The sequence below is a fragment of the Pituophis catenifer genome, unplaced genomic scaffold, assembly GCF_029215685.1.
Source record: "Pituophis catenifer annectens isolate HBS135680 unplaced genomic scaffold, rPitCat1.0.hap2 SCAF_3, whole genome shotgun sequence".
Classification (NCBI taxonomy): Eukaryota; Metazoa; Chordata; class Lepidosauria; order Squamata; family Colubridae; genus Pituophis; species Pituophis catenifer.
In genome coordinates this window covers 141678078-141691140 of record NW_027256883.1, presented here as the reverse complement: position 1 = coordinate 141691140, position 13063 = coordinate 141678078, and the positions used below count along the sequence as shown (strand labels likewise).

General features: G+C 44.5%; 1 protein-coding gene across 1 annotated transcript in view; it reads right to left on the bottom strand.

Annotated features, from left to right (window-relative positions):
• ZZZ3 (zinc finger ZZ-type containing 3) overlaps positions 1 to 12140 on the bottom strand; it is a 44986-nt gene extending 32846 nt beyond the window's left edge. The window contains exon 1 of the mRNA XM_070941255.1: positions 12059 to 12140. The gene's annotated coding sequence lies outside the window, so the exon portion shown is untranslated. The remainder of the gene's footprint in view (positions 1 to 12058) is intronic.
• Between the last annotated feature and the right edge of the window lie 923 nt (positions 12141 to 13063).

The window sequence follows — 13063 nt, the reverse complement described above, 5'->3', positions numbered from 1 at the left end:
ATGTTTTCTAAGCCAGCACCTGCTAAACAGGGTATTAAAGTCCTCAACTTCTATGAGGTATTAGGTAGGGAATGAGTGCACTCTATATTCATGCACCAATTTTTATTTTCCAACTGAAATTAAATTTTAATTGAAAGGGATTATTTTGCTGTCCTTTTAGTACCATTTTTAAATATATATGTTTAACTTTTGCAAAATTCAAATTCATTAAGAAAGCTGGTACTTCTGTGAATGAATACAAGTAGTCTTTGTTTAGTGACTGCCTGATACAGTTACTTTTTGCAGTAATAAAAAGGAATGGAGAGCTCATGAGGTTAGGATGATAGGCTTACAATTGGTAGGCTCACATTTTGAGACCTGGTTGCTGTTACGGGACAGGGTGAGCTCCCGTCACATACTCCAGCTCCTGCTGAATCAGCAGTTCAAAAGTGGGCAACCATAAGTAGATGGATGGGTACCACCTTAGTAGGCAACCTAATGGGGACATGAAAGGAACTCCAAATGGCGATGTTACCATTTAATCCTTTCAACCTGGAAGCACTTTGGTGCTCCTGACATGAATGTAGTGGTAGTAGTAGTAGTAATAAAAAAAAATAACTTTGTGACCATTCCTTGCATTTAAGACCTTTGCTGATCTGTAAACAAATGCACAGGTTTGGCTTAACTTACCAATTGCTTTACTGAATGGCAATATTGCCTAAACAACTGGACTACCTGTATAGACAAGTAGTGGTAATCCTCTGTACAGTTACCTGTATGTATATCTTTTAAATTAACCTTATCCTCTAATCTATAAGAAGGATAGAGGAAGTGTAAATAGTGGATGCAGAAGGCAGAGGGGAAAAAACCTAAACAATTATAAATATTGGCTATACAAATCTACTTCCTGTAGAATATTTAAACTATATAGCTGTTCAAAAATATTAGAGAAAAAAAATGACATTTTCAATGGAATTTAAATAAAAAGGCAAATCACACATTTTTTAGAGGCAAATCCAAGGTTATTGCAAGATAAATAAGAAAATTTTGTTATTAAACTGTTTCTTGAACTTAATACTTTACCTTCTATTTTCTTCCCTCCCCATGTTTTGAAATTATAAGGATGCAAGCAAGCATGTACTTGTTCCTATTTGATGTAGAAAACTTACTAAACAGTAAATATATAAATAATAGAAATAGCACAAAGAAATAGATATTAAAAAGGAATTCCCATAATTTATCAAAATTTATCAAAATCTCAGTATCAGTCAAATAGTAAAGTTTGGGATATGCCATGCCAATAATATCTACAGCCCAATGCTTTTTAAAGCATGAAGCACACTATGCATCCTATTTATTAACACTGCTGTTCAAGAAATTTTTTAAAAAATTAATGAATTTTCCTTTTCAAGAGCATTTTGAAAGTTTAACATCACTAAGGCGCAGTAGTATGCCCAAAGTGCAATCACCCTTTAATGTCTTTTTAAAAATGATTTTGTGGACTGCATTTTGACTCTTGAGGAGCTTCCAAAGTGCCTTTAATTATTTTTAATTTAACCAGGCAACTAAAGGATATGTAATACTCACAAATTTGGTTATGGAACTATAGTGGCAATGCTGATTGGTGGATCTCAACAATTTCCTCTGGGTTTTATACACCTTGGTCCATTTCCCTGCTACATTTATATACCTATTTCATAATTACTGTTACTAACTCTTTGGTAACAGTAATCTTTGGATACCTTTACCTAGGTGTGCTACCCCTTAATCTTAGTGTATGAAAAAAATAGCATCCCTGCAGCTTGTATGAAGATAAAATAATACCACTTCTTTGCCCCAAAAGCTCTGAGACTAATTGAGCACACAAAGCATTTCAGATACAATCATACAATTGATTTATTTAGTGTGTGTGTTGGTTATAAAGATCTTATCCTACAATCTTTGAAAAAATGTTATCTATATCTTAAGAAATAAAGAATCTTCCCCAGCAAACCTTTCCTCCTTGATTTTCTTATTCTTTTAAATTGCAATGTTTCTTTCAACTTTTACTAAGGTAATTTTTGCCTCAAACAAATGTACTTGGTTCAGTTATTCCTGGATTTCTTCCTTAATTTCTGAGCAATCCAGCTGCTGTTTTCTCTGTTTGTCTGGAGCATATCTGATAGCAGTGAGCTCAATAGGGTTCTTAAAGAGGTCCATCTGTTCATATGTTTTAACAACAACAACAAAAGCTAGATACAAAAACTATTTTAATGCTTATAGAATCTTATAAGCTCTATTGTGGCTGGAATTTGGGGGGGGGGATTGTCTGTTATCTTAGTTTCATCCTATGGCTTTGTTTTCTTTCCCATTATTGAGTCAGAGGGAGAGGTCAAAGTTGAGGTTTGACTATTGTGTGATTTCAAAATGAGATGGAGCGAGAACTAACAGTCTGCTTCTGTAATATCACAGGGGTAGGAGGGTCTTCTATGCACACATCAGGCTGTGCTCTATAACCCAATTTTCAGTTAAGAAATGTTTTTTGTAAACACATTTCCATCCGGCTCACGGAGGAGTGTTATGTCCTTCTCCATTTCCCTTTGACTTGTTTGAGAGGGGATTGTACTCTCTGCTATAAAGTTCTCTCCCCTACATTGTCCTATAGAGGAGGGGTAGGCAATTAATTTGCCTAGGGAGCCAAATAAAAAACTGGGACTATTGTGGAGGGCCACTGCTGCCCCCACTGCCACTGCCCTGCTCCCAAAGCCACAGCTGCACTGCTGCCCTCCCAACCCCCACTAATGCTACTGGCCGGACTGAGACTGCATGTGGGCCAGATGAGACCACAAGCCATAAAATGCCCAGGTCTGCTACTGAGTATTACTTAAGTTGCTCATGGACAAGTTTTCATCCCTATGTCTGAACCTATCATTTCACTCAATTTCTATTTGTGGTATCAGTTGATGAGATGGTAGCATTTGCAGTCATGACGGTTTTGGTTGCTAGAATTATGTTGTTACTTGGTATTGTCTGACCACTTGGCCCCCCCTTTCCAGAAAGCTCTAATCCTGCTTCTTGCCTGTATTGTTCAAGGATGTATGTCTACCACTTCTGAATGAGCAATTGTTGGACTTGATGTTTGCAGCTTTCAGGAGAACTTTCAGCTCCCTCCTCCAGCTCGGGGGGGGGGGGGGAGCAATAGCTCTGATTCTTTATCTTCCAAAAGTGGACTAAAGTCAGAATTAATAGTTGAAAAACAGAACTATGTCAAGAACTTTATTTCAAGAACTATTTTAAAGTAACTATTTTATTATTTCTATTACAAATTCAATCAATATCATTAGAGGAAAGATGCAATATAGTATCAACAATGTTATGATAGTAATATAGAACTAGCCAATTAAGTATTAAGTATCGGATCTAATTAGTGTAACGCAATAGAAATACATTACAGAAAAGTTAACTAAAGCAACATAATTAAACAAAGGGGACTGTTTGAACTAGTCTCAGTTTTCATGTACTTAAATTATAAAAAATGTAAATTTAACATTACATCTTAATTATCCATTAAATTAAGTTGTTATAAAATAAAATGTGTTAAGTGTCCTCTAAGTTATTCACAAGCAACAAGATCTATGCCATGAAGTTATAAATTTGTTTGAATTCTGGAAAACGGACGTTGCTTACCTGAACGTCCCTTCTCGACGCGCAGCTGGAGAATCCAAAGCTTCGGGGTAGTTCAGTAGTTGGGTAGCCTACACTGAGTGTGCTCCTTTAAGAGATTTCTCTTCAGACACGCCCACTTGCTCAACAGAGTCCCAGTTTTGTTCACGAAGTAAGGAGCAGTAGAGCGTAAAGAAGAAAGGTTCAGCAGCCAAGCTGGGTGGGTTGGATTCTCCAGCTGCGCGTCGAGAAGGGACGTTCAGGTAAGCAACGTCCGTTCTCCAACGCGCAGCTTGGAGAATCCAAAGCTTCGGGATTTACCCAAGCAAGTTTATACAGGGAGGGTGACTGGCTGCTGTGCATCGTCTGAAGAGTTGCATACAGCTTGGAGCACCCGACGGCCAAAGGATGCCTCCGCCGAGGCAAAGGAGTCCACCTTGTAGTGCCGGATGAAGGGATTCAAGGATGACCAGGTGGCCGCTCTGCAGATGTCAGAGATGGAGGCATTAGTGGCCCAGGCGGCCGTTGTGGCGGCGCTCCTGGTAGAATGTGGAAGAATCCTCTGCGGAATTGGTCTGTTCCGAGCTGAATAAGCCTTGGAGATGCAGGACTTAATCCACCTCCCAATGGTTGTAGAGGATACCTTCCGGCCCATGGAGGAGGGCAGAAAGGAAACGAAGAGCGATTCTGATTTCCGGAAATGCTGTGTTCGTTTAATATATCTGAGCAGGGCCCGTCGGACATCTAAGAGGTGCCAGTCTGCTTCCCGAGGATGTCGAGGATCGGGGCAGAAGTCCGGAAGGATTAGTTCCTGGGCCCGATGGAATGTGGAATTTACTTTAGGCAGGAATGAGGGGTCTAGTCTTAGTACCACGCGATTTGTATGGAAGACACAAAGGTCGCTTCTCACAGACAGTGCAGCTAGTTCGGATACACGGCGAGCCGAAGTAATCGCGACCAGAAACGCCACCTTAAGAGTCAGAAAGCGGAGGCTGATGGAGGCGAGAGGCTCAAATGGAGGGTGCATGAGGGCCTGAAGGACCAGAGTCAAATCCCAGGTCGGGTATCGATGTATAACAGGAGGGCGCAGGTTGGATGCCCCTCGCAGAAAGTTGCGAATCGTAGGGTCTTGGGAGAGAGGAAGCTTTGCAGAAGTCGAAAGGACCGTACTAAGTGCAGCAAATTGGCGACGAAGAGTGTTAGGCGCAAGGTGCTTGTCCATGCCCCGCTGAAGGAATCCCAGCACTTCGGGGACAGAAGCAGACGTTGGATCCAGGTGGGATTTAGCACACCAGGAGCAGAAGGAGTTCCAGGTTGCGTTATAAATGCGGCATGTTGACTGCCGTCGTGACACCTGAATCGTGGGGATCGCATTGCTAGGCACGTTGGCTCTCCTCAGCAAGATCCGTTCAAGCGCCAGGCGGTCAACTGCAACCACTGCGGGTCTGGGTGCAGAATGACCCCCTGGCTGAGGATGATCCTGTCCGCTGGAATCCTCCATGGCCGAGCCACCGACAGGTCCAGCAGATCCGCAAACCAGGACCTCCGAGGCCAGTGGGGTGCAACCAGAACGACGTCTGCCCTGTCTGCTATTATCCTGCGGATCAGACGAGGAAGGAGTGGTAGAGGGGGAAAGGCATAGAGGAGACCCCTGGGCCAGGGAGAGGCGAGGGCGTCGACTCCCTCCGCCTGAGGGCACTGGTACCGGGAGAAGAACCTGGGGAGGTGAGTGTTGTCGCGGCTGGCAAATAGATCGATTAGAGGCGTGCCGAATCTGCGGACGATCTCGGCGAACAGATCTGGGTGAAGTCGCCACTCGGCGTGGTCCAAGTGTTGCCTGCTGAGCCAGTCCGCTGTGATGTTCGTGGTCCCGGCGATGTGCTCCGCCACAAGGGACAGGACGTGCGTCTCTGCCCAGATCAGCAGTAGGGTCGTTTCCTCCATCAATGGACCCGAGCGAGTCCCCCCCTGGCGGTTCACGTGCGCCTTTGCTGTTACATTGTCCATGCGTATCAGGACATGGTGCCCCGACACAGTCTGCTGGAACCGTTGGAGGGAGAGGTGGATCGCACGGAGTTCCAACCAATTGATCCCGTTGAGGCTCTCCTCTGCTGACCACGTTCCCTGGGCAACGTGGGATAAAAGATGACCTCCCCATCCCGTCAGGCTGGCGTCCGTTGTTACTATCAGGCGCTGTAGATTCTGGAAGTAGCTGCCCTGATGTAGGCTCTGGGAGGACCACCAGAGGAGAGACCTTGAGACCTCTGGCGGGAGGGAAACTTGTGTGGAAGAGTTGCTTCTCCTGGCTCTCTGAAAGGGGAGGAGGAACCATTGGAGCTGGCATGAATGGAATCTCGCCCAAGGGACGACAGACAGGCAGGAAATCATTTTGCCGAGCAGGCGGGACAGGAGCAGCAAGGTCACCCTTCGCGAGGAAAAGACCTGAAGGGCTAATGACTGGAGACTGGAGCACCGGTCCGGTGACAGGAACACCTGGCCCTTTACTGAGTCTATTACTGTCCCGAGGTGAAGAATATGAGTAGTGGGCTGCAACTGGCTCTTCGGGATGTTGAGGGAGAAGCCATGATGACGAAGGCAGCGACACACCACTTCTAGGTCTCGAGAGGCCCGGACCGGGGAGGGGGAGAGCACTAGGATATCGTCCAAGTAGCAGTGGAGCCGTATCGGATGTTGACGTAGATGGGCCGCCACTGCTGCCAGGAGCTTCGTAAAGGTTCTTGGGGCGGAGGAGAGGCCGAAGGGCATTGCTCTGTATTGGTAATGCCTGTTGTTGTAGGCAAAGCGTAGAAAACGACGATGGGACAGCCGTATTGGTACGTGGAGATACGCTTCTTTCAAATCGATAGAGGTCATCCAGTCCGATGGTCGAATGGAAGCCAGAATCGATCGGAGGGACTCCATTTTGAACTGATGGTACACGATAAATTCGTTCAGCCTCTTGAGGTCTAGGATGCCCCTGTGACCCCCGGACGATTTGGGGACCAGGAAGAAAATTGAATAGAAGCCGGTTCCGCGATGATGGTGGGGAACCGGTTCGATGGCTTGAATTTGAAGCAGGTGATGGATTTCTGCCTCCATGAGCTGGCGCTTGTCCAGGTTGGGAGAAACAGGGCATTGGACGAAGTGTGAGGGAGGTCTGGAGCGGAACTCCAGGGTAAGGCCCAGACGAATTGTCTGGAGCACCCAGGCGTCCGTTGTTGAGATCTCCCACTGGGGAAGAAAATGAGTCAGACGGCCGCCAATGGGAAGATGGATGTAGTCACTTCCCTCTTCTAAAGTTACGGGATCCCGTACCTCGAAAGGGCCGTTTGGGTGCTGGGGCCTTTCGACCACGGTCTCTGAAGGAGGGTCTATCGAAGGCACGGTCGAAGCCTTGAGAATAGTGCCTTGAGGAGAAGGACCCCGAAGGTCCGGCGTCGTTCCGAAAGGGCTGCCTGGTGGAGTAGGACGATGGTTTACGGTCTGCCCTTTTATAGGAGGATGGCATTACCTTTCGTTTATCCTTGTCCTCGACAAGGATGGGGTCTAAGGCATCTCCAAAAAGGCGGGAACCTTTATACGGAGTTGAAGCGAGGCGCCATCTAGACTTGGCATCCGCTCTCCAATTCTTAAGCCATAATAAACGGCGAGATGTGACGGATGACACCAGGGCGCGCGAAGCGAACTTTGCGGCATTGAGCGAAGCGTCTGCCGTATATTCAGTAGCCGCCACCAGTTTGTTGACATCTTGGCGGAGGTGTGAATCCGCGGGCGGAAGGCGCTCGTGAAGCTGGCGTAGCCAGATTAAGCAGGCACGGCTGAAGAAAGAAGCCGAGGTGGCTGCCTTGACCGCCCAGGCGGCCGCATTGTGTGTACGCCGGAAGGTAAACTCGGCTTTCCTATCTTCAGAGCGCAAACCGTCGGCGACATCGTTGGAAATCACAGAGGAAGCCGTTAGATTGGCCACAGGTGAGTCTACAGTTGGCAACTGAAGAAGGTCCTGGAGACTAGGAGCCGAACAATAAAGTTTCTTGTCTAGCCCCGAAGGAGCGGGCAAGGAGGAAGGCGTGGACCAGGATCGTTGGACCACCTCAGAAAAAAGCTGTGGACACGGAATAAAGTCCGCTTTCGCCTTAGGTGCCGTAAACAAGGCCTCGTGTTGTTGAGAGGGACCAGGCTGATCCACCTGAGGGGCTGGGTCTGCCATATTTGTGGCCAACTTTGCCTTGTGCAGGAGCGACTTAAATAACGAGGGTCTAAAAAGTCCAGAAAAGGCTGGCTGTTCTGGTGGCATATCTGCATCATCGGATAGTTCCATATCCGATGGGTCAGCCTCTCCCTCCTCCGGGGACGACTCCCCACCTTGTCCATAGTCCGACTGGGGACCGGACCCTAGGCTCCTAGGTTGGTACTGGATAGGGACCGGTTGCGAGTCCCGGGCCAGAGGCGGGGGAGGAGGAAAACGCGGCTGAGTCCAAGCCCCATATGGTGCTGTCTGCTGAGAAGTTGCTGCCAGGGTCCGGGTAACGGTGTCAGATATGACCTGTTGAATGTCATACTGAAAGGGCGGGTGGGCCAACTCCGTGGCGCGCAATCCCGCAGCCGTGGGAGTAAAGGTTGCCTCCGGCTGAGGCCGTCGAGAAAGGGAGGCGTTGCACGAAAGGTCCACTGGTTCCATGCAATGAGTCGGAATCGCCTCAGTGAAAACTTCCATGACCGGTGTCTGATGTAACGACCGTTGAGGTTGTTGCGCAGCTTGATGGATGGGTTGGACAGAAACTTCCGCTACAGGAGAGAGTGGGGCCGGTAAGTGCGAGAATGCAGCCTGGGTTGACTGGCTGCGCGCCTTCTCAAACTGACGCTCCAAGGCCTTGTGCCTCCTGGAGGCATCCTTGTCCGCAGCTGATGAACGTTTGGTCTTTTTAGGGAATGGAGCAGCAGACGAAGACGAATGTGCTGAGCGTTTCCGTGACCTTTTGCGTTGCTTGGTCTGCTCGTGAAGGCGCTCTGGAGAGCTATTGTTGTCCTCTAGTTCTGACGAGAGATCACGTTCCGCCATGTCAGGACCTTTGTTTCCTTCCTTTATTAATATTATTATTAATTTTTTTTTTTTTTTGGTATAGAAGATGAAGATGAAGTTCAGGTAAGAACCTTATATTTTATGGTTATATAGATAGGTATGGATATAGATATTTACAGAATCTTTTTTTTTTTTTTTAACAGGAACTGAGGATTAACAGAGATGAATGTTCCGAGCCAAAGGCTAACAGGTAAGTCCAGGGGGGGGGGGCGGGTTGAGGATCAGAGAGAAAAAACTAGCCGATTGCTCCACAGAGACAAGCTAGTTAACCACAGCAATGCCAGCAGATAAGAGGATTGGCCTCTATGAGCTAATTGCGCCTGCGCGGAGCGGTTGCCAGGCAGAATCCACAACCGTTACAGTCACTTTCCTTTAAGGCCAGGGCAATGGCGCTAGGCAAGGCTACAGGCAGAGGGGAAAAACGTGGACAGTAAGGTTCCCCCTATAAGTCCTCCTTAAGGGGCACTCAAACAAGCCAGGCAAGGAAAGTCCAATCTGTAAGGGAGGCTTGTGGGGGGAGGATATCAATAAGCGCGAGCTGTCAGTGAGCGCAGCTCCCAGCGCTGAGGCGGCTAAAAATGGCGCGCAATTTTTAAACTGTTCAAGCGCCGCCGCCGACAAGCCCCTGAAGAGTTGGAATGCAGCCGAGACACACGGGAGTTCGTTAAAGGCTCAAAAGCGCTTCCCGGGTTGGGCAGAGGCAGGAGAGTGCTCCGGCGATCCAGGGACGCTTGAGGGGCGCTCCGGCGTTCGAGGGGCGCTCCGATGGTCTAACGACTGTGGGGGGGGGGCCGCGCAGAAGCCTCTGCGATAGAAAACAGCATGCGATCACTCACAAGTGATCCCGACGCTAGAACAGCCTCACAACGAAGAAGAGAGAGAGAGAGACGCCGCTGAGAGCAGGGCGTCAATCTCCAGCCGCCAATTTTAAATTGTCCAAAAACTGTGAGGGTGGTATAGCCGGCAGGCCGGGAAACCGACCAATAGGCCTGCGGCTGTTCAGCGGCGTTGAGGAATCGATAATTAGCCGGGCCTCAGAGAGATGAAAAAAAATTCATTGACAGCCTGCCTGAGGCAGCAGGCAGACTCACCCCCGGCAGTAAATTAGCGAAGAGCAGAGAAGAATTAATGTGGAAAAAAATACTTGAAGAATCCAAAGCTTCTGGAACTAGTTTAGTAGTATAACGGAGAAATTTTCAGACAGTGTCACAGGCTCAACTGAGTGAACTAAACTCGGACTCTGTTGAGCAAGTGGGCGTGTCTGAAGAGAAATCTCTTAAAGGAGCACACTCAGTGTAGGCTACCCAACTACTGAACTACCCCGAAGCTTTGGATTCTCCAAGCTGCGCGTTGGAGAATATGTATTTACTACCAGCTGCATAAATAATCTAGCTATGGAAACTTGTAGCAGAGTTCCCCAATGTTTCCAGATTTGCAGACCAGCAGTGGGGGGTGAGGGGATAGTTTTGCGTGAGTAGTAGGCACGCATGTGCGCACACAGCTCCATCTGCATGAGCGGCAAGCAGGCGTGCCTGTCGCTCACCCAAATGGAGAGTGCATGCAAGTACTTCCCCGCTGCTTGTGCAAATGAGGCCCGGTTGCAATCCCCTCATTGCCCACTAGTGGGCCACAGCCCACAGGTTGGGAACCCCTGCTGTAGCAAAATATTCTCAAGACAAGTTATGCTGTGGTTTTTTCCTTCAATGGTTAATAGATAATTGATATTTATATTCATCAGTCATCCTAGTGCTCTATATTGTCTGGTCAGATTAAGGCAGGGGTGTCAAACTGGCAGCCCACAGGCCGAATGAGTCATGTGCAGGCCATGCCCACCTCAGCTCCGCGAATGGGAAAAACATCGTGAAACGTCACATGACGGCAATGTGATGCGGCGAGTTTGACACCTGTGGATTAAGGCTTCAAGGAAAAATATACAAGGAAGAACTTAGTCACATGAAAACCACGATAGTCTTTTTAATTCAAATGTTTAAAATTGCAATATTTATACAAATTTATATTTCTACTAAATAATTGTACTCAGATTTTTTTAAATAGATCAGATTCAACAAATAATTAGCAAAAAAATAATTAACACTGTTTTATTTATGTAAAGTGACATGTAAAATCTGTAGCTTTCAGATTGGTTCATATGTTTCTATAATGTACTAAACAAGCAATTTTACTGGAATTGGCTTGAATATTTTGCAGATTGTTTCTGGTATAGAAAAATACTTTTGGGTGAAATACAATTTTTAAAAAATGGTATTTTAAAATAACAAAATACAATATAATTACTTCCAACATTAGTAAAAGCAAAGAGATCACAAAAGTATATCCAATTTAGCCATTTAGCTAATTCAAAGACAAGCTGAGTTATAAACGATTGTACAGGGATTTCAGTCCTTTAATGAAGAAGACATGTCATTCTGAATAAACTGGAGAATTATGGCATGCATTCCATTCTTTTGTGCATATGTTCTCTGAGATAGAACTAAAGATAAATACTGTGTGATATTTAGTGAGGCTATATTCCAAATTCAAATGAACTCCAAGGCAAATCCAAGGCAAGTCAGAGCAGAATGTAATCAACTCAAGAGGAGCAGATATTTCTAACTGGCCTATACAACTTATTTTTTTCTAGGTTAGGCTGTGATATGAAAAACATGGAAGAGTAGATTCAATAGTTTTAGGATTCAGAGACAAAAGAAGTACACCACAAGATGATTATTGTTATCCAATTTATAAGGAGTTAGGACAAAAAGGACTGCTTAAATATCTGAGATGTGGATAGAGAAAATTCTTTAAATGTAGATTTCTACTGAAACGTCTACATTGGACGAACAGATTTTTTAAAAAGGGCTTGGTGACATTGCCAATTATATTTACAATGTAAGAATAGAACACACAAGTACATTATAGAAGGTGGTAAAGTGTTTTAACAGGAGAAGAAGGAATCCTGTAGCAAGAATAAAGGTTCCGGGATGAATCAGATCAAACAATATCCTGAGCAATACAATATGGAGCAGCATGGTAATAAAACTTAAAACACAGACTCTAGAAAGTCATGCAACTCTGCTAGATATAAATATTTCTATATCTTTAAAATAGGTACCCTTAAGATACATACAGTATCATTCCATTGGGAGTAGACTGACAGAAAATGTCAGTAATGAAAGGAATAAAATAAACAAAACATGGACAAAAATAAGTTACCAAAAATATCCCACTGATTCATTAATATTATTCTATGATGAAAAGCGTGATGTTTAGAAAGTCATTAGAATAACAATTTTTAAGATTGAATGATACAGAAAGAAACAATATAATTTTGTGCAAATATGTTAAAATGGTTCCTACCATTGCAAAATGAATGGAATATGAATGCTTTTTCTTGAATCTGAGGAATTCCAATGTTGCTCCGCTAATCTTATTAGTCATCACTCTTCAAGTCCATGATGCATTCCATGCATTTTATCTGATCATTTTTATGTTTCCTTTAATATTGAAACTGTACAGAAAAGACAACAGAATTATGAAAAGTGAGTAAATAGTATAAGGCCACTCATAAGTACTTCTTAAAGAAACTACTGCTTAAACTGAATTCTGAATATTTTCTCACGTTTATACCATCTCTTTAAAAATAGCCTCAAAAGAAGATGCCAGTTTCTTAAGACACTTGGAAATATGTGACCATAAAACAGAATTGACAGACTTAACCTTTACTTACTGCCTATTAAGTATGTTCCAAAGCACAAATGTACTGTATAAAAATGCACTACAGAACTGTGTACATGCTAAATGACCAAAAACATTGAATTATGCTCGATTGAATAAAAGCTCTAGGTAGTCCCAAATTAGTAAAGTTCAACTGTTTGACCTTTATGAAATGTTAAAAATGCATAATGACCACATTTTTCTTCTTTGACAATTTCAATAATTTTACTCCAATTGCCATTTTTTTGATTAAACAGTTGTCACAGACAGACAAAAATACATTTAGATTCCCTTAATTTATACAGAAAAGTATCCTAGATGGTTTGGTAATGGCACAGTAACTATTCTGAGAAATCCTTGTGACAAAGATAGTTTAATTTTCAATGTCATACGTATTGTGCACAACTGTGATTTTGGAAGCTTTGATATCAGATTATTTGTTGTTCTCTCCAAAGAATGTATTATCCATGCAATGTATCTTTTTTAAAAAAACCATACCCTTCCAAATATTTACATTGCACCAAAATGAAAGGGAATTATTTCAATTACACCCTGAGCCAATTTGCAATCCTTCAGATATCCACAACTCCTACTTATTCCAAATCAAAACCAGCAAAATAGCTAGGAAGTTGGATATTGTAGTATATA